The 27,640-nt window shown below is 37.8% G+C and overlaps 1 protein-coding gene across 2 annotated transcripts in view; it reads left to right on the plus strand.

Annotated features, from left to right (window-relative positions):
• Positions 1-27,640, plus strand: part of LOC134541130 (protein decapentaplegic) — an 88,859-nt gene that overhangs the window by 11,397 nt on the left and 49,822 nt on the right. Inside the window, exon 1 of one of the 2 annotated variants that reach the window (XM_063384317.1) lies at positions 1,329-1,816. The exons of the other annotated variant lie outside the window; for it this stretch is intronic. The gene's annotated coding sequence lies outside the window, so the exon portion shown is untranslated. Of the gene's footprint in view, positions 1-1,328; positions 1,817-27,640 lie in introns of those variants that run through there. 2 annotated transcript variants of the gene reach the window in all.

Raw genomic sequence — 27,640 nt, forward strand, 5'->3', positions numbered from 1 at the left:
AGTACCGTTATTTATATATGAATAAAATAATAAAAAATGTATGAATTTTAAGACGAAGGGTGAATGAAAATGAAAGGTGAATCCTAACATGTATTGCGTATGTAACTTAGTATCGTGATCATTTATCAGAGTATTTTGAGTTCTTTTAATTTTCAGTGTTATTAACTTTTGGTGTTAAATATGTTCTTTAGTATAGAGCAAATGTTTGCCTTTTAGTTCTTAAGCCAGTTTAGTATTATAAGTTTATGAAATGTTATCATTGTGTAGGTGTGTAGTACTACGGTTATGTGTAAGAGAAGGCTAAAAGCCATAATCTCGTCATTAAGTAAATAAATAAATGGCAAATATTTTACGTCGTGGCTTATCCGCAAATTTCAAATAAAAATTACGAAAATGTAATTTCCCAACACTAGATACGTTTCTGCATTTACCTCGAAAAGAGCGTTAATAAATACGTAATAGTGAAAATCACACTTTCAACTTGAATTGCAATACATTTACATGGACAGTGCCGCCGCCATTTATCGTTTACCCATACGGGTTACTGTAATTATTTTTTAGATCTTTAGTCAACGAAGGTATTGTTTTACAATAAAAGTAGTTACTTTGACGGTGTATTGCAGTTGTAGGGAAATATTAATGTTTATATTTTCTGTTTGATGGTTTTTTGTCTTAATGTCATTGAATTAAAATTTAAAGTAGGTAGTGATTTGAATCACGTAGTAACGAACGATTCATAGTTTACGTCAGCGACGTAAAAAAATACTTAAAAATATTGTGGACGGTTGGTTGGTTTAGTATAGTATAGTGACTTTAAAAAAATTAGTTGTTTTTTAATGTAGCTTTACTGACCTGACCAACAGTCCAAAAAAGGTTTTTTGAGTATTTTTTTTTTTTAATGTAGCGAACATTACCTAATCGACCATTCGAATTATTTTGACTAAAACACAAACCGACACTAAAATGTGAGCTGTCGATTTCTCAGTAACTAGTATAGAAAAACGCGTATTTTCAAGCTAAACTTTTTTTTTTTTTTTTTTTTTGCGTAAATTTTTATCTTCACTTCGGCGGAAAAGCCGTGACGTCAGATATTTACCAAAATAAGCGAGTACGTATATAAAAAAAAAAATAACGAGAGAGTTGAGATGTTGTTAACTGTGATCTGCGCGTAGTAAGTCTCCCACCACCCCCTTCTGTTCTACCAATCGCTGCCCCCCTCCCCTTCTCTCTTCCCCTTTTTCCCCTCCCCTCCTCCGGCTAATGACTGCCTCCCCCCCCCCCCCCGTACCAAGGAGCTCGCTCAGAGCAGTAGACTCCTCGCTGTCTGGTGAGATCCCCAGTTGCGACGTCACGCCAGTGTAGCGGACAAGTCCGAACCGAACGGACGCGCGTTCGAGGCGAAACCACTCGTCTGCTCTTTTGCTCCCTGAACGTCTCGTGAAAAAAAAAAAAAAGTGCACGCAGGGTTCGGTTTGAGAGAAAAAAGGAAGGGCGTGCGTGTGTGTGTGTGTGCCTCTCTCTTCTTCCGACGCGGAATCCCCCGTCAGAACCAGACTTCTGTCCCGCGTCGCGCGCCCGCCAAAAAGTTCGTTCCAATTATCAACCGTTATTTTTTTTTTTTTTTTTTACCTCCGCCGAGGATAAAAGTGACGATACGCACACACGGGGGTGGGGGGAAGCTCCGGAACCCCGGAGTTTTTTTTTTTTTTTTTTGTGTTGTTCTTCGGAAAGTGTCGTCGTTCCAAAATCCCGGAGGCAGCGGTGATGGTCGCTAAAAACTCCGGACACTTCTCGTCCCCAGGACCGGCACTGAAAGGTAAATACAATTTTATTATTTTTAAGTTTTTTTTTTTTTAATTTTTTTTTGCTCTGCAAGTGGAAATGATTTCCGATGTTCGACGCAGCTGCTCCGAGCAGTGAATTATAGCAGCGGGTGCGGAAACTTAACTTGAGATTCGCGCTTTTTTTTTTTTTTTTTTGGAAACGCCAATTCGCGTTTAATTTATCACGGCCCAGTAGCTGATCCAGAAGGAGGGGGGAAGGGGGGGGGGCTAAGGGGCTCAAGCCCCCCCCCCTCCCCCTCCAAAAGCATATCTGGGTCCACTGTTGTTTTAGTGTTTGCCTTGATAGCCTCAGCTGGGTCAAGCCCCTCCCGAACCAAAATCCTGGATCCGCCACTGATTCACGCCCAGCATTGTTTTTTTTTTTTTTTTTTTTTTTAAATTATACGTTAAAATTTTTCGTCGTCAAGTTTCGTATTACAAGTGCGTTTGCAAACAGGGGAGGCACATCTTAATTTTGCTCGTTAACTGAAGTTAGATGTTACACACATCTTTGCGAGTACTTAAAGACAGACTGACATTTTTTTCTAAATATCTTTGACCTGTGGGTTCTGGACATATTGGAAGAGTCACGGAAATTACCCATTGACAGTAATTCGAGGGGTGAAAATTTGCCTTCAATCTCCAATCAGAACACCCATTATACTGCAATAACGCATGCTCGCGACAAGTTATATTTTTCTCTCTCTTGTAACTGTTGGTCGTTTGCAGGACTAACTTTTCCATTATTTTCCCGGACCGCTCTGGACATTTTATGAAAAAGTTGACCAATCACGAAGCAGAGATGATGTTCCTCGGGAAAACCTTTCGCGAAAATATATCTGTGTGTGTGTGTGTGTGTGTTATATTGCATGCTTATACTATACGATGTATGCTATTTTCTGTTTGAAGTAGGCGAGCTATGGCTGGAGGATTTGCGAAGGGGGGGGGGGGTGTTAAAAGCTGGATTGACTTTTTCATTTCTTTCAGAAAGTAGTAAAATTGGTTAATTACAAAAAGTCTGGGATTTTTTTTTTGCAAGTTTGTGTTGCGACATCTTTATACAGGATGGTATTGGATCTCGAGGTCAATTTTAAGTCAATTTTCTTGTCACTACTATTATTCGGGGACTTTTGTTGATCTTAATAATCATTGATAAATGCGTAAGAGGCAAAGAAATAATACTTTTAATAATTGACATTTGAGACAAAACCATAATTATTGCCAATCTCTTATAATCCATCGTACTGATCAAAAAGAAAAAAAAAAACCCGCGAAAATGTTCGAAAAATCATACTTTTGGAAGATATTTCACATGTTTTTTTTACGGACATACTGAGGCCAAAACTAATACTAAAAAGTGTTTTGATTACCTGTAATTTTTTTTTTTCACTCAATAAAAAAATTGCCAATATCAATTCAAACATATGGTTTCATAAATTAGCATTTCAAAACTTCGCACGGTAAAGCCGGAATTATGATAGTCTTGTTCTCGTCACGTCACGTCAGCCGCCGAGAGATTTACAATACTGCGTCCGTCATATTTTCACATTCTAACGTTGCCACCTGTTGAGAACTTAAATTTTGGAGAAAAATTATATTGTGTAATTACGTAGAATATTTATAAATCATGTAAGCCATTTACTATCTCATTTAACTTCATTTTTTTTACTCTGATTTTTATTAAATCATTTTCAGAGGTACCGTGAATTACACTTCTGTGATTCGAATATTCATATTTAAAAAAAAAAAAAAAATAAGTTCAGACTTACGGAAGCAGCTAAACAACTAAACAAAACTTTAACACCTGTTTGACTCTCAGAAACCTAGCTGGGATTTGGATGTAATAATTTCGTCTGTCCGTTTTGTCAAAAAGTATGAAGTTACCACAATTCTGTCGGCCGGATGAAATTTTTCTGGCCATCTTATTGGCCGCAAGTCACGTGTTCGACGGAAGGGGGCGTCGTAACTGTTTTATTCCCGGCTTAGCTGGATAAAAAAAATTTACCCTCTGTCAAATTTTACATCCTACACTTCTTCAGCTAATGGACTTCATATTTAGGAGTAGTCTTCTGAAAGGACACCACGCTATAAAAAAAAAGGCAACGCTCGAAAATATAATCATCCAGCTCCTTGTTTTAATTTCTAATGACTGCCTATGCGCATTCATATATTTCCAAGAATTTCACATATAATTAACCATTTTACGTTCCACTGAGCGATAACTCTGCCGCCCAGAGAGAGAAAAAAAAATTGTATTTTTGGGTTAAGCGTTCGTGTAAAATTATTGTAAAGATTACCTTGTAATATAAATATAGTGGTGTAAATTTGTGTTGTGCTTTAATAGCGTAGTCGAGTCTGTTTTTTCGACGAGATATCCCCAATTCTGTTGGTGTCGCTCTACTATGTATACTAGCTGCAACTTGATACTGTTCCCCAGAAATACTTAGGAATATGGCGGCTGTTAAAAAAAAAAAAAAGTGTTAAGTCTGTAAGTTGCGGCAGGGGCGAAATTTTGTTTTCCACCCTAATTTGTTTTCAGTTTCAAGTGAATATATATATATTTCAATATTTTTGCTGTGAATGTGGGGTGAAATAAATAATAATAAAAAACTAGAAAAAATATTGGTTCTGCAGCAAGTATCTTCCCATATAATTCGACAGGTTCTGATTTTAAGGTCCCTGTCAGTATCGTTTGCAAGCACAACGACCTTGTTACCGCACATGCTACCTAGATCAACGAAATAACCCGTTACGTACCGGACGAAACTATTTTAATTAATGAAATACCACACTTGATAAGTAGTATCAAAAATGCGTACACACACGCGAAGTTAACATGGCACTAATGTTAACTTGAGTTTCTCAGAATCCGTTAGAGTAAGGTCTTGTTGAAATACTTACATTTATTTTGTATTTTTTCTTCACAAAAAAAATCCGTAACTCTAGAAATTAACCCGCCAAACGTTAAATAACTTAAGTTTTCAAATACCAATTTAATAAATTAAGCGTGTTGCAAAAATAAAATAAAAAGAATCGGGCAAATGAATTTCTGCTTGATTTTCCACGTTCCGTATGTATAGGAAGTTTCCCGAAAACTTTGAAAGCTGCAGAAGTTGTTTATAGAAAGGCTTAGATTATTACACTCACGTTTTCGTTTATCAAAACATAACATACAGTGCAAGCAAATAACACTTAAGTCAAATCATTAAAGCATTATAACATGTTTTCGTGGGGGGAAAAGGATAACAAAATCGTGATGAAAAATTATTTACTACAGTTTTATAGTTTCAGGATGTAAGGTTTTCTTGCGTTTATATCGTGCTGCATTCATGCGTACTTAAAAGCCCAGGCTTAGGGTATCGTGAAGTAGTGAGTATAGGTCTTCTCTGTTTAGCGGTATCAGTAATTAATTACGGTAAAAATGTGAAATTTATGATCATAATGACAATACCGGTATTTAATTGGTAAAAATAAATCCTAAATTTCGAGGAAATAATGCTGTTGATATCGTAATACAGATGATATTCAAGTTAACTATACCGAAAAATAATTCTAATAAAACGACAAAAGCGAATAAAACGTTTCCCGCCAAAAACACCCATATTCCCGCACTTTTCCCGGAAAGAAAGTAGGGGTGGTAATGACGTAAGCGACGCCATCTTGGTGACGTAACGTAAAATGGCATTATACAGTGTTCTAGAATAGTCACGTTTTTTTTCTTCTTGAGGGAGTCGCTATACAGAAACGTTATTTCAAACACCCGACGGCTGAATTTCTTGCCAGGTAAGGGACTAATGTCTCCTAAATTATTAGCCTTCTGTATGTTCATGTTTTTTCTCACGATGGTAAATAACATTTATAATACTACTACAAGTAATGGTTTATTAATGTTTTTATTAATTTTATAAATGGTGATGGTTTTCATAAACTTAAAGGCTAGTTTATTTCACTGTTTTAATCATAGAATGAACAATGTGGACTATACAGTTTTAAACTTGAATTTTTTTTTGTTAGCCCTTTGACGCAAATATACTTATTTAGAGGATATTATTCGTAAATAAATACAAATGTTAGTTTTCCAGTAAATTGGAAATTTTAATTTTTGTTCAATTATAAATAATATTTAAAAAGTTTCACATCAAAGGCTACGTACAAACGGTTAATTTAAAATTGAGTTTGAGACGTTTTCGTGCTCTCAATTCATGCTGGGATTGAAATATAATTTGGCCTTTGATGTTCTGAATCGTCAAATAACAATCTATAAATTATCAGCAATAGCCATAATAGTGGTTAAATTTAATTTTCCGACAAAAAATGCGAAATTTTATGTTCAATGTAAAACAAAAGTAATGTATCATTTGTCTCGCACGCAATGTATTTCTTCGTTTTTTCCATTAATGCTTTTAACGAGTGGCTGATTCTGAAATTTCAAATCGGTGACTTCAATGCATTTGTTCGATTTTCTACATTTATTCGCATAGTGTTATATATTGGATGTTTTGAGTCTCATTAACTATCACTTGCTCGGCTTTTCAAACCCGTTATATTGATTGCACGGTGGACATAGGTATTTTAGAAATATTTGTGACGAATCAAAAAAAAAGTAAATGCGGAATTACAGTAGCCCGTCGTTGTCCGTCTTTGTCCGTCCGTCTTTGTCCGTCAGTCGAAAACTTGACAGCCTTTAACTTTTGACGAACGGACAGATAATGTCCATGGTTTTGGCCACGGTAGTATCAGTTACCAGAATACAGGCCTGTGGTGTTTTGTATAGTAACCTTTGCGGTTCTTAAAACTCGTGAATTTTTCCGACGAAATGCTAATACAATACGTACGCGAACACAACATAAATAGGAAGCGACATCCCGAGAGAAATACATGGATTGTTTGTGCCTCACGTATTCGAGAAAATATTCTGACGGACTGATGGAAGTTGTGAATAACTTGGCTGGATTCGTGTGACTGATGACGGACGAAGGTGATGGGGCTAGTGTAATTCCGCCTCCCTAGGGGTGTACCAGTGTTAGCAAGGCGGGATTATAGGTGCTACGCTCTCTGGTGCTTCTAGCGCGGTGTCTCCTCTGGACTGGCGCGCAGTCTTCTCGTCTGTGCACAGGACAAACTACTCAACCAGAACACTAGATAAAAATCTAGTGCTTAAAAACAAATTTTACCGTAATAATGTCCGCAGGCTTTCAGCGGCCTTTTGTCTGGAGTAGCTTGGCTTCTGGGTTGTAGCCGCGGCCTTGGCGAATGATTCACCGACGTTTCGGTCGACGATTGCAGTAGCACATCATCAGGGTAGCAGTTACCTGATGATGATGATGATGATGATGATGATGGCGACTGCAAAGTTCCTTGAGACACACAGTCTCTTGTTTGCGCGCGCTCCCGTCTCTCTGTTTACGGCGTCATTCGTGAGAGTCGGGGGGAGGGGGGGGGGGGAGACCTTGTTTGACTTACGCCGTGGAGACTTGCGCATCCTTGTCGACGTTATCTGACCTTATTACGCCTTTCGGGGCGACGCGACGGCCGGAAGTAGGAAGCCTGTGAGGGCAGGCTGAACCAGATAACGCCTTGTTGGGAGCGCGCCTCACCAAACGTTTACCATGTAGCGAGGAGAGGGGGGGGGGGGGGGGGAAAGGAGGGAGGTAGGAGCTCTTTCATGCTTGAGTCGCAATAGCTTGCCGGGTGTGACGTAATGGAAGCTACGCAAAAAAAAAAAAAAAGTTGTCTGTAAAGTCGGTTTACGGACGATATTTTAACGTGACAACGTCATAACAAAACATTGATGAAATGATAATTACATACTTTTATGAACAAAATTTAATCATTTTTATTGAATTATCACTATTTTGTGTGGATACAAAGGAGGAGTGAAATGAAATCTACAATTTCATTGATAAATTTTATTTTATTTGCACTCATTAATTCAAATTTGTTTATTACTTTAACGAACAGATTATTTAAACTATAACTTTTATACATGTTTGCTATTTAACTTCTTCCAATCTGTGTTATTCTGTTAAGGATAGGACGATGATAGGAAATGTAGGAAACTAATGGGAGTGTTTCAAGTGTAATGTGCCTCGAAAATGTCAAATCGATGGTTGTTCCTATCGATTGGAAGAGAGATAGATGCGGCGCAAGCGTACAATGAGCGTAACGGGACATTTTCGTGCGTGCAGCCGGCGTTCATCGTATTATTAGACGTTGTCACGTCAAAAATAAATCTTTCTAGAATAAGTATAACGTTGTTTGCACATCTGTGATATTTCAGCGCGAAATATTTACAAGTTTTAGAAATTTAAAAAAAATGGAGAAAAAAATGTGATTAATTTGTGCGCAGTGAGGTGGTTTTGATTTTTTTTTATGACACATTTACCTCATAAATTGTTTTATTTTTTTAAAAGTGCAGGCTACAAATTATTGAGAAAATCATAAACAAATTACAGGGATTTTATTTATCGATGAACGATAACTCGGAAAGAATTATGTTTGTTAGTAAAATTCTCGAAAATGTTTTTATGGCCAGAGCAAACACGCTATTCTTCCTCCCCCCCCCCCCCCCCCCCCCCGTTTATTTCCTCAACTCCCTCCAATAAAATAAATTTCCTCCCCCCCGGCGTCACTTGTGATCACGTGGCTACTTGATAGTTGAATAGGATGTCTTTGCCGCCATTTTCCTCTTGTCTTATCATTCTGTTCCGGAGTGTTTGCTGGAAGTGGCCGTGTTAATGTAGTGGACTCCTGCAGTATACTGCCTTCTATATTCTACCATGGATTTATTCCATGAACATGACTATTTTCGTAATCTTTCAATTAACTTTTCCGTCGACCTGACATTTTTATAGCACAATACTGAGATAAATTAAACTTCATGAAAAAGCAAACGCAGAAGTAACAGCACAATTTCGCGCAGAAAACAAATGTTTTTTATCTGCGCATGCGCGAAGTCAGAAACGTTTTAGAAAACTGTTTTAGGCAGAGGCTGCGTAGCATGGTTAATTCAATAATGCATACGACATGATATCCTCAATTCATGGTCATTTTGATAAAAAAACGAATTGCCCTTTACATTTCTGAAAAACCATTTAACAAATACTTAAGTAGCTTGGCATCTGGGTTGTAGCCGCTTCCGTGGTGAATAATTCACCACCGACGTTTCGGTCGACATTGCAGTCGCCATCATCAGAGAGCAGTTTTGGCTTCTGGGTTGTAAGTCGTACCAGGTAGGTAACTACTCCCTGATGATGTTGACTGCAATGTCGACCAAAATTTCGGTGAATTATTCGCCAAGGACACGCCTACAATCCAGAAGCCAAGCTACTTCAGACAATGGCCGTGAAAGCCTGCGAACATTATTAACAAAAAACTTAATTCACTGTATAAAAAACAGGTTTACGAGTGAACGATAGTTAATGTATATATATATATATATATATATATATATTAATGTTTGTTTCGTATGCGTTCATAAACCATTCTTCCGGCTGCGATGGATTTTTTGCACACTTGACCTCCGAAACACTAGATAGGTCACTTGTCTCGGTAATATTTTTCGAGAAAACCACGGCTTGGAACAGAATTTGATTATTCTTGATGGAATTTCACCGTGGTATTGTTGACGCTTTCTTCGTCTCCATGGCAACGGGCTTTTGCATCGTTGATGCCTTCTGCGGATCCCACGGCAACGACTTTTTTTTCCAACGTCAGTGGAGGGCCGGGGCGATGGATGATATGGCGAGAGAGTATTCTTCCTTCTGCCGTATCGAAGCTATGGGCTCCAGCTAGTAGTATATATTAACGATAATAAGTGTGAATTTATTTGAAAATCGTGATGGAAAACCTGAAATGACGGAAGCGAAATAATTTGGGATACTTCTTTTTTTTTTTTGTTGACTAGAATGCGATACGGCAGAGCGCAATCAGATTGTCTATCTCTTTCTCTCTGCAGGCGCTTCAAGGCAATAGCTATTCCCCGCGCCACTCAACTGCAATTATCCCGAAGATTGAACTAGCGACTTGGTTCCGTAGATCTTAACTATCTGTGCCTGATGCGTTGAGCAACGTTTGTACCGTTGGCCAGTCTGTGCTGTAGCAGCTGAAATTCTTGAGGAAGGAAAAAAAAAAAGGGTGCGTGAACCAGTAAAGGCTCAATTACACTGGACGAGATTGCTTTGCTAATATGGCCTGTGCCGTGTATCCTGTCTCGAATTTGACTTTTCCCAAAATAAGTACAATTCGGGAACCCATTTCTTAAATGTGACTTGTGAATCGGCAGATGAAGATGACGAACACTGTTTGCAGAACAACAGAAATGTCAAATTTGAGGAAAGTCACGTGACACCGACTTTAGTCGGCTAGAAAGTTTTTTACCCGAATGTACCACTAGCTTAGCGTGTGTCTGTTGCACAAACTGTTAGAATGAAACTATCATCTCTTTTTTTTTCCACTGCAGGATTTTCTGTTCTGAATCAGTCAAGTTATTTTGACTTGATTCTTTGAATGGTTTCAGAGGAACCATAAGAATGAACAAGAAATATGAATACACAAACGCACAGAAAACCAGCTGAAATCGGCAGATGTAAGAAGTTACAAACACACAGGACATCACAAAGAGAATTCCCGGGGAGGAACTAGCCGGGGAAAAAAAAAAAACACAGCACAAAGTGAGCTGACAACAGAACATTCGTTAACAAGAACACCAAAAACAAACGACGTTGGGACAAAACAGCGACGATTAAACTAAACAAATATTCTGGAAAACACGAAAACAATCGAACACAGTAGGCCTTATTTATAAGACACGGTTGCGACGTTTCGGGAACTTACATCTGTACCCGTCATCAGGCACAGTCAGTTTTACTGTGATATACAGTCACAACCAGCAATGTCGGTGTGTCCATGAAAATCTTTTAAATCTGGTTCAGTTTCAGCACAATAGTGAACTATACAATTTCACTGTGTAAACAATTTAACATAGCAAATATGGAGTTGAAAATCAAATAGGTAACATTCTGGAAAAGAAAACTTTTGAGAGCTGGTTAAATGTTCAGAAACGAAATTTAAACATTACAAACGAAAAACTAAAAATGAATTAACATATTACCTACTAGCTGTTGCGTGTCGCCCAGTTAGTCCTTTTTCGTCGCCTTTTACCGCAACCGTCTTTTTGCATCTTTCGGCTTGTGAAATTTTTCGTTGCATATGTCGTCACCTGCGACTTTTTGCGTCTCCTATCTCATGCATCCTGTCAAATGCGTTTTATTGCATCTTCTGTCAACCCATTTGCGTTTTTTTTTGCATCTCCTGTCAATCCAGTTGCGTTGTTTTGCATCTCCCGTCAATAACCCAGTTGCGTCACTTTGCATCTCCCGTCAATATTCCAGTTGCGTCATTTTGCATTATCTGTCACGGCAGTTGCGTCATTTTGCATTATCTGTCACGGCAGTTGCGTCACTTTGCATTATCTGTCACGGCAGTTGCGTCACTTAGCATTATCTGTCACGGCAGTTGCGTCACTTAGCATTATCTGTCATTGCAGTTGCGTCACTTTACATTATCTGTCACGGCAGTTGCGTTCACATCGCATTATCTGTCACGGCAGTTGCGTTCACATCGCATTATCTGTCACGGCAGTTGCGTCACTTTGCATTATCTGTCACGGCAGTTGCGTCACTTTGCATTATCTGTCACGGCAGTTGCGTCACTTTGCATTATCTGTCGCGGCAGTTGCGTCACTTTGCATTATCTGTCGCGGCAGTTGCGTCACTTTGCATTATCTGTCGCGGCAGTTGCGTCACTTTGCATCATCTGTCGCGGCAGTTGCGTCACTTTGCATCATCTGTCACTGCAGTTGCGTCACTTTGCATCATCTGTCACTGCAGTTGCGTCACTTCGAATTATCTGTCGCGGCAGTTGCGTCTGTCACGGCAGTTGACGCAGAGGACGCGCCCAGCGCCCGGGGAGGGAATATCGCCTCGCGGACGGACACATGGTATTCTCACACGGCCCGGCGCGCGGAACCAGTCCGGCCCCAAGAATCTGACCCAACAGGTTATGACAACTCCCGTCACATGCGCGCGGGGCTACCGGTCGTCCGAGGGGGGGAATCACACTTGGCGAGCTTACCAGCTGAAGCTGCGGTCGCCACATCGGAAGAAAAAAAAATACAAAAATCGTGATACTTCACAGGTGGAGCGATAGGAAATACTATAACATGGCGCAGAAGTTGCGAGGGAAGAATATAACCTAAGCAAGAAGATAAGAGAATATCGAATATCGGTTAAGGATTGTTAAACCCCTGCCATTTTGGATTCTTACTTTTTTTTTTTTGTAATGATTCTCATTTTTTTAACTATTCATGAAGTTGCTTGGCAAAAATGGCTTCTGGGTTGTAGCCGCGTTTGTTATATCGTAGGACCTACCGGTGGGGAATTAATTTTTATTTGAATAATGAATAATTTAAAATGATTTTTCAGATTCATGTAACTGACCTTAACATAACCCATCTTGACGTGCTAAAAGCTACCCTCCTTGGTAACAAAAAACATATTCTGCGAGAATTTTGAGGGTTTGTAACGCACCTAATCTAACTTAATGAAACATTTACAGCGGCTCCGAAGATGCGCTGACTTTCGAACTGAAGTTGTTTGTTTTTTTTAGGGGGGGGGGGCGGTGTCTGTGTCTGTGAATGTTAGGTTCCTCTTTCACCCCCTTGGATGAGACGTGACGAAATTACTGTCGCTCGCTCGTGCGTCAGAGGATGGTTTTGGATGTGCGAAGAGAGGAGATTAACAATAGGTTAAGGACTTTGAAGTGTGAAGGGGGGGTGGGAGGGGGTTGTTCTGGGAAAGGGGTTGAAACGTCACTGCGGTGGCTAGTCACTTCACAACATTCCACAGCATGACGGACGAAGCTAGGGATCGAATACACGAGGCAGGCTGCTGACAAAATAGTAGAGAAGCATAAGATGTACATCAAGTTCTGTCCCTGCCCGAACACGCCCGAATATTCACCTTCGACCAACTTCGGGATTTGTTTTATTTTTGAGCAGGAAAAATGATTTAAAATATTAAAAGTGGTCGGTTAGGTTAGCTGCATGAAAACACTTTAAAACACTATGGACGGTTAGTTCGGTTAGTATAGCTACATTAAAATAAACAGTGAAATATAATTATATATTAATAAACCCGAGGTTGGCCGAAGGTGAATATTCGGGCGTGTTCGGGCAGGGACAGAACTTGATGTACATCTTAGGCTTCCCGTAACAGTAGGGACCCAACTGCGTAAATCAAAATTCATACATTACCTACACCCAACCCCCCTAACATAAAATGTTACAAACCATTAAATGCAACATCGCAAATTTTCCAATATTGAAGTTTTAACTTCTTTGCTGAGGAGTTGGGGGGGGGGGGGGGGGGGGGAAGCTACAATTTTCGAGCGTTACAAAAATTCCTATCACGTGAGGGGAATAGGTACGTAGTGGGGGGGAACCGTTAGAAGAAGAGACGGCAGGGTAGATGTAGAAATGATGCAGCATATTTGCACATTTGCACATATATATATATCTGCTACCTCAGCCAATAGGAATTCTGTTTCTGATACATAATAATAATAATTAATAATAATAAGCGTAGACTCCACGCGCACACTATGTTAGCAAACCCCCTTCTTAGTTTTGGCCTATTACTTAACTTCGCCACCAATAAAGACGATAGATAAATAAATAAATAAATAAATATTGTGGTATCCTTAATACGTCTCTAAAGACGATATTGCTCTTGGTTATGGTGTCAACACTCACTCTAGAGTGCAGAGTAAATAAATGATGATCACTGTTTCCAGATTGATGCTACCTGACTGGCTTGTTAACATAAAATAATCTTATTTTGCGTACCATACTTTTTTATAATACAATACAATAGTGCATATAGACTTTTATTACAAGTAGATATTATTGGTCATTCTGAAAGAAGGTAAATAAATCAGTGCTACACACTTGTTAATTTTTTTTACATGAGAAACTATTTTTTTTGTAGCAGTCGGTAAATACCAATAACAAAAGCATTTCAATTAATTATTTTGCAAGATACTGCCTGAAATAGACAACCACGCCGAGGTTTTTTTTTTAACTTGAATCAAACATAAGTACTAAAATATTATTTTTTGACGTGACGTCTAATAAATCGATGAACGCCGGCTGCACGCATGAAAAAGTGTCCCGATACGCACATTGTCCCGTTACGCTTTGTCCCGTTACGCTCATTGTACGCTTGCGCCGCATCTATCTCTTTTCCACTCGATTGGAACAACCATCGATTTGACTTTTTCAAGGCACATTAAACTTGAAACACTCCCATTCGTTTCCTACTTTTCCTATCGTCGTCCTATCCTTAACAGAATAACACAGATTGGAAGAAGTTAAATAGCAAACATGTATAAAAGTTATAGTTAAAAAAGTCTTTTCGTTTAAGTAATAAACATATTCGAATTAATGAGTGCAAATAAAAGTAAATTTATCAATGAAATTGTAGATTTCATTTCACTCCTTCTTTGTATCCATACAAAATAGTGATATTTCATTAAAAATGATTCAATTTTATTCATAAAAGTGTGCAATCATTTCATCAATGTTTTGTTATGACGTTGTCACGTTAAACTATCGTCCGTAAACCGACTTTGCAGACAACCTGTTTTTTTTTATACTAATCCAACCAAAACCTAACTCGCGTAACGTCTTATCCATTATCTGTTACGGTAGTTACGTTATTTCGCATACCCGGAGGAACGGCTACAACCCAGAAGCCAAGTTTCCCTCACAATCTTGCAGAAATGCGATTCGGGTTTCCGCCCCTAAATTTCATTTTGATAACAACGAATTTCCCTTTACATGTTTTCTTTTTTCAGAAATGTAAGATTTAGGGTTCAATGTCCTGGTCCTGGCATACGGGTTCTCTGTATCAGCTTTGAATATATATATACAGTATATATATATTCAAAGGTATCAGCGAACAGCTGCGATTAGGGGCGGAAATCTCTTAGATTCCCAGAAGGCCACAGAAGGGGAGGGCGGGTGTTTGTTTTTACCTTTTTATTCTGGTTTCACAGTTACGATTTTACAAGCGCAAGCATACTCATTTTCATCTCGTGGATTAACGAAAGGCAAAAAAAAAAAAAAAAAATTCTAGAAGAGAGAGATGACATTGAAAACACCTATTTGACGCGTTCAGCTGTTGTGACGTGTTTTAAAAAAGCGTGTTCAGAAAGTGGTGTAGGAAATGTTTTCTTTGGGGCTCTGCTGAGGGAGAACGAGAGAGAATCGGCCCCTTGAATTAAGGTGAAGGACTAACTAGCCTTGCTTTTTCCGCGATGGCTCGAGATAACCGCTCCAAGGTCGGACCAATCAGCTGTGTCCCTAAGAGGTCGCGTGGGAATGAACATTCATCTGCACTGTGCTACAAAGAAGCTGTTATTTTGTGCGCATGGAACTACGGACGCCAACATGGTTATTTAAGGGGGTGCCTCCCATTTCAGGGCAAGATTTTGTATTTACAGTAATTACAGATAAACTTGTAGACTTTTTCAAAATTGTTTAACATTCACGAAATGAAAAATATACACAGCGCATACTTTTTGCAAAATTAGCTGCCAAAGTTACATTTTCAACGTTTTTGGGTTGTACAAATAAGGAGAATTTAATTTATTGCAGAACTGAAACTATTTATGTTTAACTGCAATGTCACTGGCTACTTCAAGAAATGGTTTTAATTTCTTTCAGAAACTAATAATTAATTTTACCTGGCATTTCAAAATTCTCAAAATTGTTACTATTTTGACAGCCAAGAAACATGAAGTGAGTTTTTGTGATAAAAACACAAACCATATCATGAAGTAGCCAGTGGCATTTCAGTTAAAACCTAAAAAATTTCAGTTCCAAAATAAATTAAATTCTTATTATTTGTACAACCAAAAAACGTTCGAAATGTAACTTTAGGAGCTAATTATGCAAAAAAAAGTATGCGCTGTATATATTTTTCATTCCGTGAAAGTTAAACAATTGAAAAAGTTTAAAAGTTGATCAGTGATTAATATAAATGTAATATCATGACCTAAAATGGGAGGCACCCCCTTAACGTTTTGTGTGTGTGTGTGTGTGTGTGTGTGTGTGTGTGTTAAGAGCCCCCGCCTACCCGGGCACACACACGGTGCGCAGAGCTTCAGGAAAAACAACGCGATTTACAAACTGCTCAAGATATCGGAAGTGGGGTGGGTCTGTTTACGGAAAAAGCATTTGAAGAGTTCGCCGAGTGCCGACAAGTGGTTTTGTTTCCGGATTTTAAGTTTTTGAACTGGGTTTTTAGAAAAGAAAATGGCCAAAAGTACCGCGCTAGAAATACCAGCGAGAGTCACGCTTATCATCCCGGCTCGCTAACACACACTAGGCGGACTCCTTAATTAGGTAATTACAGTGCATTAGTTATTGTTGAATCAATTTAATATTTCATCTTGCTTGAACTTTACTTGGGCCTTTTTTTTTTTAAATTTGCTTTTAAAATGGCGAAGCGTTTGGTTAAATTTTATTGTAATATGTATATTTTTTTTAAATATTTCTCTTTTTATAATATGTTAAGTAACGTTTAAATACGGCACGTGTAACGCAGCACTCACACACAAGTTTGCGTTTATGAGTGAAAAAATTTAGATTGTGTAACGACGTGAAAAAAAAAATAAAAATACTTAAAATAATTTAACAAAGTTTACTGTAAAAAAAGGCAAATGTGCTGAAAAATATCACTATTTAAATGTTAAAAAGTTTACAAACTAATCAAAAAAATAATGCATGTAGTTACTCTAAATTAATTTCGGGATACACCCGCTGCATTTGAATTTAAGGTAAAACATCGTACGTTGCCAACCTAAAGGTAAAAAAAAAAAAATTGCATTACAAGTTCATAACTTTAGCTTAAACGCAATCACGCCCAGATTCATGCATTGGGCAACCCGCGGAATTATCATGTTAAGTGTTGTAAATATGCCACCCAACCACATGGTAAAAATCTGGCAACTTCCCATCCTTCTCCTTGGCGAAACCCATCCGCTTAGTGGAGCTCGCGGCTGCTAGCGAACCAAAGGAGCTAATAACGGTTTTTAGTTGCCTTGAATTTGCAACGCGCTATCGTTTGGTGCGTTCGTCACGTTTTGCCTAGGGGTTACCTGCCTTCCCACAAAATAAAAGCTGAAGATTGGCATCCCTGTTTTGCTGACGCGTAGCCATTATGCACCGAAATCGTGCAATCAACGGGACTTTTAAAAATCAGTATGTCCCATTTTTTCAAGTGTCTCCTACATATTTGAAACTTGGTAGTGATGGCCCTTAATATTATGATATATATATATTTGTTTTTAACCCCGGGCAAACGCCGGGATACTTCAGCTAGTTTACAATAAAAAAATGTTCAGCCCCATCTACAAAAGGCTTATTCCAAAAATTGTGAAGCACTTTTAAGTCATAAACATGTTTTATTGTTATTTCGGTCGTGATGAATCTGCAGCAGATATTTTTTTTTTGACGTGACAACGTCTAATAAATCTATGAACGCCGCCTGCACGCACGAAAAAGTGCCCCGTTACGCACATTGTCCCGTTACGCTCATTGTACGCTTGCGCCGCATCTATCTCTCTTCCACTCGATTGGAACAACCACCGATTTGACTTTTTCGAGGCACATTAGACTTGAAACACTCCCATTCGTTTCCTACTTTTCCTATCATCGTCCTATCCTTAACAGAATAATACAGATTGGAAGAAGTTAAATAGAAAACATGTATAAAAGTTATTTTTAAAATAATCTCTTCGTTAAAGTAATGAATATATTTTAATTAATGAGTGCAAATAAACGTAAATTTATGAATTAAATTGTAGATTTCATTTCACTCCTTTGTATCCATACAAAATAGTGATAATTCAATAAAAATGATTCAATTTTATTCATAAAAGTATGCAATCATTTTATCAATGTTTTGTTATGACGTCAGGTTAAACTATCGTCCGTAACCCGACTTTACAGAAAACCAATTTTTTTTAGTGGAATCCAGATTCGGCCTGTATTTTTTTTTTCTTCCAGATAATTTACTCCCATCTGCAGTGACGTCTTGCTAACACTCTGCCTACGAGTCCCAAGTGCCTTGGGGGGAATGCTATAAATCCCCTAAAAGCGGTAGCCGAAGGTATCCATTCCCCTAGAGCCGATTAGCTGCCTCTGGTGTACAAAGAGAGACACAGGGGTTTCCGGTGATCTTCGGGCTGCTGACAGTTGAAGAAAGGAATGCTGGCTCCAAAGTGGACGTGCGGTTTTACCTACCAGGTAAACTGACTTCCCCCTCCCCCTCCTTGGTCAAGTAACCAACAGTTTCTCTCGTCTTGTCCATACCGTTACTCCGAAATGCAGATAAAAGCCCGGCGCGGCCGGGGTTAGTGAAAAGAAGGGGTAGGAGGAAAACTGGGGGACGCATTCCAAGAAAATGCAGCCCCCCCCCCCCCGGCTTGTTACAAGTTGCCCTGACGCACGTACGCCCAAAAGACCCGAGCGTCCAAAAAACCACGTGGTCATTTTTATTTTTTCTCACCGACCTTCCACAGTGTTGCCAACACAACGACGTCCGGCATAAAGAAAAAACCTGTCACCCAGCCGAACGTAACAGTACATACCAAAATTCAACAAGGCTTATTTCCACTAATACAGAAATGTCCCAGTTGTAAAATTTTGATAGTAAGCATTGTACGTAGTGCAGACCTGCCAACTCTCACGATTTTGGTGTGAGGCTCACGATTTTAAGGTCCATCTCACGCCCTCACGCCAAAATAGTGTTTCCTCACGATTTTTCGGGGCCCCAAGATTTTGTTTGTAAAAGTTACAAAACAAGTTACAAAACAAGTTTTACGAAAGCTTACAGTAACGAGTTTATATCAATACTCGAGTCACATAAAGGAAGCAATTTTGCGTTTTGTAGCGTGTGCCGTGCTGATTTTTCTATCTCGCATAGTGGAAGAGGAGACATTGTGAAACATGTCACTACAAAAAAACACAACTAACACGTGAAGTGTATGCTTCCAATAAAAATATTAATTTTGCTGTAAACAGTGATAATAGTGTTACACGAGCAGAATGTTATTTTACATCTTTTTTAGTTGCGGCCCTTCATGATCACTACACAACAGCGCTAAATTATGTTCAACTAAATTAAATCTGCAACCTATAATTTGTTGAAATAAATTTTGAAGCAGAGACCATGTAACATATGTACCTACAGGTATGTCACTTAAATTTAAAGATTCTCGTTTGTTGTTTTTTATATCTAACCTGTATTTATGGGCCTGAAAGTTTTTATCGAGGACCTCATGATTTTTTTAATTTGAATGTTGGCAGGTCTGTCATTGGAAAGTACTGAAAAACATGTTCACTTGGTGTTTTTTTTTTTTATAAAAAAGATGGAACAATTTACTTCAGAGTATCGATGTAATCGTACGTTCACTAATCGACACAGCGAAAAACCCGGACGATCTAGAGTACTTATGGTAAGGGGGGGTATCCAACTGAAAGATGCACATTTATGAAACGAACGGTACAAAGAGTGATAAGTCGTTAAATGATAACCCTAGATAACCCTCAGCACGTGATCTTGAGCTAAATTTATACACCTAGTAACTATCATCCAATTATTAATAACCAACTTTATTTTTACGCAAACATTTATTTCCGCGTGACCATTTAGTTTAGTTTGGTGAATCGCAGCTTGTTAGTAAAAAAAAAAAAAACTCCCGACGGACAGAAATACACAGATAACAGGCCTTTGCGACTATGGACTTTTCTAAATAAAAAGATTAATGTAAAAATAAATTGTACATGGCGTTTCCAGAATGTATTTCCTAGAGTCGTTCATCGTCGAGATGTCGCAGAATGGCAACGTTACGCTTTTATTTTCCTCCCAAGTATGATCACGATTCTCAGCGAGATACGCTGTTTTCGTAACCACTTTATCTAGGGTTTTTACACCAATCGTAAGGATTAAGTTGGTGTGTGTTCATTGAACCCATGGTCACACCAAAAAAAAAAAAAACTCTCCCCACCCTACTATTAACATAATGTTCGAAGGCTTTCACGGCCATTGTCTGAAGTAGCTTGGCTTCTGGGTTGTAGGCGTGTACTTGGGCGAATAATTCACCGATGTTTCGGTCGTCATTGCAGTCGCCATCATCAGGGAGCAGTTACCTACTGCCTTTCTACTATTAACATGTAACATGTTTTCGCTCACCTATGATGGTTTCATTGCAGGTCCCCTGAGTGCTCTGAAGAATCTCTACAGGAAGTTTCATACCTAAATATTCTGAAATCACGCGTTTCAGCCATTGTCTCCAAAAAAAATGGTTGTCTGTAAAGTCGGTTTACGGACGATATTTTAACGTGACAACGTCATAACAAAACATTGATGAAATGATTGCATACTTTTATGAATAAAAATGAATCATTTTTTATTGAATTATCACTATTTTGTATGGATACAATGGAGGAGTGAAATGAAATCTACTTTTATTTGCACTCATTAATTCAAATATGTTTATTACTTTAACGAAGAGATTATTTTAACTATAACTTTTATACATGTTTGCTATTTAACTTCTTCCGATCTGTGTTATTCTTTTAAGGATAGGGCGATGATAGGAAAAGTAGGAAACGAATGGGAGTGTTTCAAGTTAAATGTGCCTCGAAAAAGTCAAATCGATGGTTGTTTCAATCGAGTGGAAGAGAGAAAGATACGGCGCAAGCGTACAATGAGCGTAACGGGACAATGAGTCAACCTTTTTCGTGCGTGCAGCCAGCGTTCATCGATTTATTAGACGCTGTCACGTCAAAAATACTGTTCGGAAACTAAATCCGAAAACACAACTACTGATCAGACATTTGGTTAACACATTCGTAGTGACGGAAGAAAATAGCCTCTTCACGTCTGTGTCTCAACTCTGGCAAATCATTGGGTAGCGGCGGATCGTAAACACGATATTTTATAAGGAAAAAAAAAAAAAAGTAGGGGGAAATAATCTCATGGCGTTGCCAGGTAAACGTGGAGGCCAGAGAAAAGAACTTGTCTCGACCATTACAACCGATCGAGTAACAGGCGATTTGCCTAAAGTCATTTCGCCTAAAGTTATTTCGCCTAAAGTCATTTCGCCTAAAGTCATTTCGCCTAGTCATTTCGCCTAAAGTCATTTCGCCTAAAGTCATTTCGCCTAAAGTCATTTCGCCTAAAGGCGTTTCGCCTAACGTCGAATTGCCTGAAAGAGGAAAAAGCGTTTTGCCTAACGGCGAATTGCCTAATGGCGATTAGCCTAACGGCGTTTTCCCTAACGCTGTTATGCCTAACGGCGTTTTGCATAACTCATATTTGGCCAACGGCGTTTTGCCTAACGGCGATTTTCCTATCGGCGATTTTCCTAACGGCGTTTTGCCTAACGGCATTTTGCCTAAAATTAGGCAAAACGCCTTTAGGCAAGACGACACATGCCCCGACCGATCCATTGGTCAGGGACTTCGACGTTCAACCAGTCTCTTACAAAGAGATTCCAAAGGAGGTGGTCTCCAACCTTGTTGCCAAATAGAGTTTTGCAGGTTAGCCCTCTAGTTAATTGCTATTTCTGCACAGGTGGCGCTGCAAGCGAGAAAACAACAACCTCGGTAACGAAAAAACTTTATCTGTTCTCATGTTGCAAACACACTTACAATACAAAACAATACTTACTTACTTACAATACCACACGAAAATTTAACGTAGAATTCTTTGAAATAATTTCGAGTGAGATAAATGTACCCAAAATGGTGTTTTTCAACTACATATCTTGACGGGAAATCACACGTAGTTTCCGCACCCACAGCTAGAATTCGTTGCTGGGGCATTTTCGTCGGCTATTGAATCATTCCACTTGCAGATCGAGATTTTAAACTATATAATGAGACAGCCCCGATGAAAGATAAAATACTAAGAAAAAAAAAGATACTAAAACCCGGCTTTGTACCCGATTTCCGACATGGAATTCTATTAAAATACTGCTTATCTAAAAATTCATTAAACAGTTTATACTACAATGCTTCCCTTTGGCTTTGAGCATGAGCTTAGGTATCTAAAGCTGTTGGAAGTTGGCTCTTTAATCGTGACCTTGAACCAACACACATACAACGCTTATAGATGATATACCATTATAAATTTATAACCGGGACATTCCTTTATGTGCATTTCCATTTTGCTGCCCGCAAGATTAGTCCGGATTATATTAGAAAAGTAATTGGGGGGGGGGGGGGGGAGAGAGAGAGATAGAGAGAGAGATAGAGAGAGAGATAGAGAGAGAGATAGAGAGAGAGATAGAGAGAGAGAGAGGAGGTGGTTCATGACCTGTAGTAAGCGGCGATGATGCATCTGACGTCGTCAAAAGGAGGTCACGTTGTGACCAGCATAAATCATGCATTCTAGCGGACCGTGGTCAATTAAAGTCTTGTTGTTGCAGGGTTTCCGGGAAACTGCAAATAGTCGCTGCCACGATGAAGATGATTCCTAGAAAATTTAATTTTTTTTTCCACCGTTAATTTAAATAATTGCTTTCGTGGAAGAGATTTCAGATGATTTTTTTTTTTTTGTGTGCTAAGAGAACTTTAGTATCTTTAAATAATTGGTTCATGGCCGCCGCGCTTTTAGAAGCGAAACTTCACACTTCAATAATCCACTTGAACTATAAAATATAACCACTCATTGGAGGTTCACATATTTTCCTAACACATGGCGACGAAAAACTTGCGAAAGGATCTTACCGTCGTCAGACACACACTACTTTAATCGCCATCGAACGCCCTACTCCTGAGCGTTGCATTTTGACGTGACAACGTCTAATAAATCGATGAACGCCGGCTGCACGCACTAAAAAGTGTCCCGTAACGCACATTGTCCCGTTACGCTCATTGTACGCTTGCGCCGCATCTATCTCTCTTCCACTCGATCGGAACAACCATCGATTTGACCTTTTTCGAGGCACATTAAACTTGAAACACTCCCATTCGTTTCCTACTTTTCCTATTCATCGTCCTATCCTTAACAGAATAACACAGATTGGAAGAAGTTAAATAGCAAACATGTATAAAAGTTATAGTTAAAATAATCTCTTCGTTAAAGTAATAAACATATTTGAATTAATGAGTGCAAGTAAAAGTAAATTTATCAATTAAATTGTAGATTTCATTTCACTCCTTTTGTGTCCAAACAAAATAGTGATAATTCAATATTAAAAAAAAAAATTCAATTTTATTCATAAAAGTATGCAATCATTTCATCAATGTTTTGTTATGACTTTGTCACGTTAAAGTATCGTCCGTAAACTGACTTTACAAAAACTAATTTTTATTTATTTTTGTTACTTTCTCAAGTCATAACGTTGACTTGACCCTGCCGGCTGTAAAGACGCTCCACTTCAAAAGGGGGGGGGGGGGGGGGGGGGGGTGTATGTGACCGAGTCTTTCAGTACTCGTCAGAGACGTGCAACATATAACCTCGGTAACAAGCAAATTCGCGTGTTCTCACGTTGCAAATACACACATGAAACTCGGGACACGAAATATTTAACGTATGATTCTTTAAAATATTGCCGAGCGTTATGTATTTACGCAAATTGTTTAAAAAACTAAATTTCTTGACGCGAATCACAGACGGAGCGCCTACGTCGACTGTTAAATAATTTGTTAAGCAAACCTAAAGGTTAAACTAGGTAATTAAACCACTCCAATTATATCTTAAAAAAAAAAAAAAAAAAAAAAAAAATCTTGAAGAAAATTACTAAACCGCGGTTTTGGACCTAAATTTTAAAATCCACGGAACAGTTAGTACAATAGTTTCCCTTGGGCTTTGTGAACTTTGGTTCGCGCCATCCGCCACAGATGGCAGCACCGTCTGTTACACATTTCCGTTCCGTGCGACCTCACGTTCCGTTGACCTCACGTTCCGTTGACGGGAATTACACCCGCCAAATGCCGTGTACCGAGTGATGAAAAATATTTCGCGGATTCACGGATTCACGGCGGATGTGACTGGAATCTCGGATGCCTCGGATGCCGAGAGAAACTCAGAGGATTGGGGGTGGGTTCGGGGGGGGGGGGGGGGGTGTATTTTCCGAGAGACCTGCGGGCTGATTACGAGCACACACTTTGCGTTATAAGTTGCGATAAATAACGAAGGTTTGCGAAGAATATCGCAGGAACCAGCAACGTGATTTCGAACACATCGTGTTTCGTTAAACTTCGAATATTGATGACGTTGTGGCGGTATATATCGCAAACTTTGATTACGAGCACACTTTTCAAGTGATATTTATCGCACCGGAGCTACGTTATATATCACGGGCATTTCAAGTGGTGATACGAAGCGATTGTGAGGTAAGTGATATAATTACTCTTAAAAATAATGTCCTCCCGTCCTAAAAACGGCATTATAATCGCACATTATTGTTTTAAATATAGTCGAGTACGATGTAAAGCGATGAAGTTAAACGAAAACAATTGTTTTAGGTTAGCGTGTGTATATTTAACACGCGAACATTATTTTTAACATGCTATTTCTGTTTATTAATTATACCATGAAATCATTGTTTTCAATGCATAGTTTGTGTGGAATAATTATGAAGTGGTTTAAATACGATCAAAGTAGGTAAGAAGAATAAATAAATGCCGTGTCATAGCTTATCAAATTACTTAATCCTAACCTAAAGAGCGATATTATTTACACGCACATCATGAACATAACATAGCTATAAATAGTTCAAATAGGCTGCTTATGCATATTTTGTGTTTGGGTATTTGCTCAACCGTTGCCTACGAACGGCTCAACATGCATTTTTGTTTAATCTGTGCGCTTGTAGACTTCAGACAGTAAATGGTATATTTCTCTATTTAGTTTCAGAAAGCTATTTCCGGCCTCCTTGTGTGTTCAATTGTGCAAGAAATTTTTAATTTGTGCTCATTCATTTACATATTGGCTCTATTACCTAAGTGTGTTAACATTGGTAATTGTTAACAAGTGGGGCTGATCATAAAACAAATAACTTGATGAATAATTTATTTAGGAATTCCCCTCCTTAAGCAGGATGATTCTATTAAATAACATTTCGAGCTTTTATGTAGGGGAGGCGAGGCTTTATTATAAAAATACGTTTATGAAAACGGTAATTTTGAGTTCCTATTATTAACCTTGATACTTATTTCTGTTGAGATATTTCAAGTTGTTTACTGTTTTAATTGTTGGTTATGTGTGGTTAGCTACACTTCAAATACTGCAAATCTATTCATGTCTACATTTGGTTAGGTTAGCTGCATTTTAAATATTGTATAATGAGGTAAATCTGGTGAAAAGCTACTTTTCCATATGTTTTTTTTTTAAATTTATTTATTAGTTTTCAGACATTGATTCCAATAATTAACATAGGCTATCAATACTGTAACATTGTTTTACTAATAGAAAATTAAGCTTACCTCACCTAACCAACCATCCACACATATTTTGTAGTACAATTAATGTAACTAACCTATCTTAACTAACCATTCACACAGATCCACACTATTTTTTTGTTATTTTTAATTCATCTAACAAACTTAATGGTGGGAATGGCTGGTTTGATTAGGTTAACTACAAATACAGTTCTTGAAAGTAGTGTAGACAGTTTATTAGGTTATGGTAGTTATATTAAATATACTGTGAACTCATTTTAACAGTTTTTAAGAATTATATATTGTAACACAGCTAACTCTAACCTAACCAACCACACTACAGTTTATACCTATTATTTTTGTTGGTAACATAACTTAAGAAACAGTTCACAAAATCACACAGTATTTTTAATGTAGCTTACTTAAGCCAACCAATCATTCTCATGTATTAAATTTTTTGATTTACCTAACCTAACAAGCTATTAAAATGGCATATTTCTAGTTTAACTGCTTGAAGAATTACAACACACTCATGGAGAATTGTTGGAAAAGAAGTCAAAAAGTTAAAATTGTTTTTAGAAATTAAAGAAAAATGAATGCAGTTATGCATTACATCGAGGAATATTAGCTCAATAATACCATATTAAAAATTATTTCTATTAATCAGGCCCTCTTGTTAACAATTAGTAGCCTACCAAACTATATTACACTAATTTAGTTAATGTTTGAAAATATTTCAGGTTCTACACAATGGCCTTTGCTGCCTTTCTGCTAAATATCGAACTGGAGGAGAAGGCAGAGAAGATTGTTAAGAAACCATCAAAATCCCTTAGAATTGCCAGATTGCACCCTCATAGCTGTTGGAAAACCTTAGAAAATGAAGAAACATGAAGAAACAAGCTATGCAATTTAATAAATACTTTGTTATCAAGTTTGTTGCATTTATTAAAGAAATTGTGAAATGAAAATAGTGTTCACTCATTTCCATGTTACTTTTGAGTATAACTTGGATATTATATTAAACACATGTTAACGTTTTGTTTTCTGGTTTCAGCAGATGATCTCATTGTCCTGAGAGAGTTGGCAGTGGCTTTTTTGAACCATTGTTTTTTTTTGTGTGTAAAAAATAGATACTATGAATCATTTAATGATAGGTTGTTATTTAAAGTAAATCTCATACATACATGTGCTGCTTCATGTTTACAGGTTTTTTATTTAAAAATTTTGCAATTTCAGACTTTGTTTTGGTTTTAAACGAAAAATATTTACAAAGAGTGTATTATTTAATAGCTCAATTATTTCCATGGATGGTTATAATTAAACAATTATTAATATTAACTATTAATAGCCTGTCCAATAAAAAAAATCAATGCACATGTCTGTAAGGATACAAAAAATGATTTCTTAACACAATATTTTCTCATAATTGGCAATTTTAGCACATGCTTCCAGCATGCCTTTTAACTTTTCTTTAAGTTATTTGATGTATTTTTAATCAAATTGCTTGTTACCATTTCAGAAGCACATATTCCCAATGCTTCTCATCAGCTGCCAGCTGTCTTTCTTGAATGTTGTTTATCAGCTGCCAGCTATCTTTCTTGAATGCTGCTCTTTTTTTTTATTATTTTTAAATTGTACTATTAATCATTACCAGTATGAATTGTATAGGTTACACTAGGTATTATAGAGGCAGTTATAATAAAGGAGGTGCTAATAACAAAGCACACATTCTATAAAGTATGCTGACTAAAAGTATTATCAAGGTTTTTCCAGTCAAAGATTTCACAATGCTTGTATATAACCATTCTTTACTTTTTTTGTGGTGTAAACAAGATATAACATGGAAGAATTTCATTAGGCTAGCTGACTATCAATGCAAGTTCCAGCAGGTACAACTGCTAGTTGTTGCCAGTGAGCCCATTTGTATACAGTATAGACATTGTTTCATGTGGATGAATATAAAAAAAATATTTTGAACTAATTTTTATTATTGTAAGTTTAGAATCAATGTAGGTATGTTTATTGAGACCGAGACAAGTACAAACAAATTAAATGGCACACATTGCATTTAGTTAGATAATTCAGGAACAAATATTGACTTAGTATGATTCATCTTGCGATAAAGTTTGGTACAGCTCCATTCCTTGCACCTCCCCAGTCAACACTCTGCATCTTATGAATTGTTATCATCACTCACTGTTCTTATCTTTCTATTTATCATCAGAATAACCAATAACCATTAAATCTGTGCTTAGATGTGTGTGAATATTAAAATAAGCAATTTTTGAGATAGTAT

This window comes from Bacillus rossius, chromosome 18 (genome assembly GCF_032445375.1).
Source record: "Bacillus rossius redtenbacheri isolate Brsri chromosome 18, Brsri_v3, whole genome shotgun sequence".
In the NCBI taxonomy this organism is placed as follows: domain Eukaryota; kingdom Metazoa; phylum Arthropoda; class Insecta; order Phasmatodea; family Bacillidae; genus Bacillus; species Bacillus rossius.